We start from the raw sequence: 5,842 nt of genomic DNA on the forward strand, positions 1-5,842 counted from the left end.
TAGCCTCCTTGGGCACCAAGCATGCACATGAAATATATGTATATATTCCCATACACATTAAAAATTTTTTTAAATTGTAATTCTCTTGGGACAGGAACCTATCCACACAAGGACACTCCTGTGCTGTCAGGAGCTTTGCATGATTCTCAACTGAAACTGGAACGGAAAGCAGAGAAGCTCTGGCCTTGTGCACTTCATAAAAGGCTCATGTTCAGCCTGTGCTAGCGGAGGTCAGAAGAGGGCATCCGGTCCAGTCCATTAGTACTGGAGTTACAGATGTTTGTGGTCCACAGTGTGGGTGCTGGAAACTAGATACGGATCCTCTGCAAGAACAGCAAGTGCTCTTAACTGCTGAGCCATCGCTCCAGCCGCACACCCCCTCCCGCCCCGGCCTTCTGCATTTTAGAGTTTCAGGTAAGGTTCATAGGGAAAGTGCTATTACTCTGTTGATCTATTTCACATAGGAATAAACCAGCTAAATAAAATATGTCTTCATCTACACCACAGATCCCTGCCGATAGGAAGAACAAGGAGGCTATGGTATGTTTTTCTTGTCTGTGAAGAGCTTTCTGTGAGGGGCCTGGGATACCTACATGGATGCTCCTGGGTTCCCTATAGATGCTTCTTTAACTGTCAACAAAAAGGAGAATGATTTTGGTAAGAGAAGACTGGCCACCCTACCGCAGACCATAGCCATTATAGGCCAGCAATACTTGTGTGCCACTGGTGAGGGAAAGTAAAGCTAAACTTAATCCTGAGAAGTGGTGGAGAGAGAGAGAGAGAGAGAGAGAGAGGGAGAGAATATCACTGACAGGGTAGCTGTCTACTCAGAACATTACAGTGTAGGAAGTCTCCTGAGCACAGCGCACTGCCCCATCCTCCGGGAGCTGAAGGAGAAATGTTCACCCACATCTGCAGATCTCTGAGAAGAGGCCCTCTTCATACCCACACTGTCCCTTGTGACACACAGTGGACAGAGCTCCCTCCACCCCCTTCTGGTGTCCAGGGCAAGGTCAGTCTTCTGAGGGATCACAGGCAGGTACCTCTCACTCTCAGCAGGACAAAGTCCTTCACCTCCACCCAGTGTCTTCCCATGTAGTCCTTGCTACTGAGGAGTTCTGATCTGATGTATCCCAGGCCTGGAAGGAGAACGCCAGCACCGAGCCCACTACTGAGTCGGAAAGGAGATATTTAAAAAAAAAAAAAAAAAAAAAAAAAAAAAAAAGATGGTCTTAGTTCTTCAGGATTCATCAATGAGTAGTTTGACTTAAACGATGAAAGCGATGTTATTAGTGCTCTAAGTTACGTATCGCCATATTTCTCAGAGGGAAATCTGGAAGATGTGATGGTAAAGCTGTTACCATCCATTACACTACTTTATTCTAATGTACAAAATGTAAAGACTGCCCTGGGCTCTTTGCAAAATGATAGAGTCCTCCACTAATCTGCTTCTGATAACTTGAGCTACAAAAGTAAGCTCTATTTTTGCAGAAAGTCTATGAGATGCAGAAACTGATGAGGTTAGAAAGAGAAAAGCTGCCATGCTTGTTCAGCAGTCGAGCCCTTTAGATCCCAAATTTAAACGACGAATATTTGAAAAGAGATGGGAACCTGCCCAGGCAGAGGAAGACAGTCTTGCAGAGATCGAGAAGGCAGAGAGATGGCTCCACAGTATGATTAGGGTCCCCAAGGGGACAGGAAGCTTACAGAAAAGGCACTTCAAGGAAGTGAGGGGCAAGAGCCTGTGGAGCAAGCAGAGTGTGCAGACACCTGTGGAGAACATCTCCAAGGACAGGCAGCTCGGGAGCCCACCATCAACGGAGCTGCAGTGGCTCAGTCTGGAGCAGAGGCCCAGGGAGTTAGTGGGGAATTCCTTCCCCTCAGAGCCCTTGCTCCCAATGGAGCACAGGGAGGAACTCTCTTCCTCCCCAGAACCGTCCCTGGTGGACAAGGCTCCCACTACAAAATCGCTACCTGAGTTCATAGACAGACGAAAAGACTTGTCTTACACCATTTATGTTTTAGAAAGTGCAAATGCTAATGTGAAGAGAACGAAGGGTTCTAACCCAAGTTTACAATCTGAAGAGAGACAGCGAAACCTCAGGAAGAAAAAATCTCATTTCCAGTTGATTGCAAAGAGGCCGGCAGCATCCTCTGCAGTGAGGAGCCTGATAAATTCCCCTGCTCGAGGGATCTTTTCATCTTTAGGAGACCTGAGTTACACAGAAAGGCCCTTTTCAGAATTGTATGTTGCTTCAGAACCTTCTACAGAAAAGCCTATTGAAGAAACTCAGGCTGTAACAGATAATGTTGAAGAAAATATTCTTGAACCAACCATCACTGTGCCTGAAGAAATGTCAGAAAATCAACCTGAGAATCCTACTGCAGATTCTAATGTGTCTACATCCAACTTAATTCCAACTGTTCAGCAAACCAGCAAGCCACAGTCAGACTTCACTGTGGGTGCTGATACGCATGTCCATCTCGTAGAAGTTGCTAACCCATCATTGATGTCACCAGGAGAACAGTTTGAATCTCATCTAAACCAGCATCTGGGGGTGCTCATCCCCAACAACGATGTGAGAAGGCTCATCGCTCACGTTATCAGGACGTTGAAGATGGACTGCTCTGACACTCGTGTGCAAATGTCCTGCGCCAAGCTCATCTCCAGAACAGGCCTCCTGATGAAGCTTCTCAGTGAGCAGCAAGATTTCAAGCTGTCCAGGACCGACTGGGATACAGACCAGTGGAAAACTGAGAACTACATCAACGAGAGCACAGAAGCCCAAAGCGAACAGAAGGGTCTGGAACCAAGCCAGGTGAGGACAGCACCAGGACATGGGGCCACAGTCTCCCCATGAGCTAACATGTCCACAGTCTCCCCATGAGCTAACATGTCCAGCTTAAGAACAAGTTTTGAGGAGTTACCTACTTTCTATCTTTCCCATCTTCGTTGTTGAACAAAATGTATCCTTTTACTTTCTAGCTCACGAAAGAGGTTAGGGACACAGAACAAGCTCATCTGTAACTGCAGCAGTGACCATTTTAACCATCATTTTCTTTCTGTCTCACTGAAGTAAGGACCATTCAGTCCAATGTCCAAAATATATCCAGAGCTGACAGTTTAGAAAGAAAAATTCACACTTTCTTTCTTTCTTTTTTTTTTTTTTTTTGGTTTTTCAAGACAGGGTTTCTCTGTGTAGCCCAGGCTGTCCTGGAACTCACTCTGTAGATCAGGCTGGCCTAGAACTCAGAAATTCGCACTGCCTCTGCCTCCCAAGTGCTGGGATTAAAGGCCACCACCGCCCAGCAAATTCACACTTTCAAATGATGTTTCCAAAGAGGTCAGCATCCTCTGAAGTGTGAAGCCTCAGAAGTCCCTGTCAGGAGGGGCCTTTTCATCTTCAGGAGACTTGAATTCTTTGTCAGGATTGCATCTTCTCTCAGAACCTTCTAGAGCAGTGTTTTTCACCCTCCCTGATGCTGCAATCCTTTCATACAGTTCTCATGCTGTGGTGAGCCCAACCACGACATTATTTCATTGCTACTTTCTAACTGTAACTTTGCTACTGCTAGGAATCATAAGGTATACATCTGGTGTGCAGGATGTCTGATATGCGACCCACAGGCTGAGAATCATTGTCCTAGTGGCAGCATCTCTATAGAGACTCAGACTGCAATGAGTACAGTATGTATGAAACCTGACAGAGGCTGGAGAAGGCAGGGCAAAGCAGAGTTCAGGGCCTCCCTTCTGTTTTCTAGGTAGGACTTTTCTGACTCAAGTGACCACTGTGGCTTGGAGATTTGTATGCCACACACGAGAAAAACATGGCTCAAAACCTACAGGACAAGGAGTCCTCTGGCGAGGAGGAGATTTTTAATAAGGATACAAGGGAAATGACTAGTGGGATTAAACATTCCTTTTTTTTTTAAGATTTTATTTTTTTTTATGTATGTTGAGTACACTGTAGCTGTCCTCAGACACACCAGAAGAGGGCATCTGATCCCATTACAGATGGTTGTGAGCCACCATGTGATTTCTAGGAATTGAATTCAGGACCTCTGGAAGAACAGTCAGTGCTCTTAACCACTGAGCCATCTCTCCAGCTCAAGGGATTAAACATTCCTAACTAAAATGAGGAGTTCCTGGAGAAAGAGAGAATTAAGTTGGTATTTTAGCTGCTGAAAAGAAGACAGGAACCTTGCCAAGGCAGAGAAGCAGGAACCTTGCCAAGGCAGAGAAGCACGGCCCTTCCAGATGTGTCAGCACTAAAGCTTGACAGAGGGCCTTGGTTGAAAGCATAGGGACCGTGGTATAAGCTGCTGCTGGTTTAATCGGTGAGAAGACATGACCCAGCTTCGGTGGAGGACAGACCTTTAATGTTGGCCCCAAGAGGAGACTGCAGGTGCTGACAGACTTAGCAGGAAGCTGGAGAATGTGGGCCATCAGACGGAACGACTACAGGGCAGAGCCTTTGCTGGCTCAGCAGGGATCGGTGAGGTCAACGGGAAAGTTGGGCTCGACGGCCCAATGAGATCCTCACCAGCTGCTTTCTTAGTGGGCACAGATGTCACCTGCTTCCCCACCCCTATAAACAGGAAGTGCATTCTGAGGAAGATCCCTTCCCTGCAGGGACTCCACCAGGCTACACAAGCCACTCCCCTTCTGAATGCTTGGGCTGGGGATGTGGAATGGGGGCGGGGCTGGGGCTGGGGCGGGGTGGGAAGTATATTTCTAAGCCCCTCTGCCGTGTATCAACCCAATTTATATTTACAATATGGGTTGAATACAGTCCCCTTTATGGGATAGGAGGCAAGAAAGTTTGTGCCTCAGAGTCAGCGAGACACTGGCATGGCAAGGATTGCACACAAGCGCTGATCTGCAGCCTGGCGTCAAATCCCCGTTCATTCCTGGGACTGTCGTCCTCACTGTATGGGCTGAGATGGTCTCCAGTCTGTTTGATACTAATGTCACACCAAACCAGTGGACTAAGATGGCAAGCACCTAGTCTACATAATCTGTGCCTATCCGACTCTGAGGAGCAGCTGTGCGTCTCTCACAAGGTCCTCAAGTCCCTCCAGGGCTGTGGCAATCTGACCCCTTCACTGAGGTTGCAGGGTCCACATTCAAGACAGTCCTCTCCCTCACACGGCTGAGGAGTGTGTTGATTGTTGTCCACAGACTATGTGATGAGATGGTAGCTTCTAGAAAGGTGGCAGGGGGAGGGGCAGAAGAGAAAGAGAAAGGAGGTGGAGGAGGAGATGTTTATGGCCTAGCTTCAGAAGGCCCATCACTTCTCCTTCAGCATATGAATGGTTAGAAGCCAGTAACCAAATTCTGCACACATCTGAGGGAAGGAACCATTAGACGCCATCTTTTGAAAAGGGGGTTCTAGAATTTGTGAGCCCATTTTTAAACGATCTGAACTCAGGATAAGCACCCCTTTCTCTGCTATTTCACTCATTCTCAGTCCTTCTGACACCAACTGGGGGAAGGAGGGTGTGTCCCACACCAAGCAACTTTCCAGTTCTCTGAGCACACCAGCTGGGTGTCCCAGGATCAGCTGTACTCTGCAGTAACTGGATTTAGAGTGGATTTAGGATCAGACTGCTCAGATAAGGGCTCAGCTCTACCAGATGATCCTGTTCAGATGGCAGTGACAGTCCAGGTTGTCACTTGTGCAGCCTACTGGCTAGAAGGCCACCTCAGGGTTGATCACTTGCTAGGATGACTCACGGGGGCCAGGAAAACTGCCACTACTTCATTACCCAAAGAATTTAGGGGAGCAGGAGACAGCACATAGGGGAGTGAGCACACAGGGGAGTGAGCACATAGGGGAGT

General features: G+C 47.6%; 1 pseudogene; it reads left to right on the forward strand.

Annotated features, from left to right (window-relative positions):
- The first annotated feature begins 593 nt into the window (after window positions 1-593).
- LOC114632082 overlaps window positions 594-5,842 on the forward strand; it is a 9,393-nt pseudogene continuing 4,144 nt past the window's right edge.

Source organism: Grammomys surdaster, unplaced genomic scaffold, assembly GCF_004785775.1.
Source record: "Grammomys surdaster isolate TR1022 unplaced genomic scaffold, NIH_TR_1.0 371, whole genome shotgun sequence".
NCBI classification, from domain to species: domain Eukaryota; kingdom Metazoa; phylum Chordata; class Mammalia; order Rodentia; family Muridae; genus Grammomys; species Grammomys surdaster.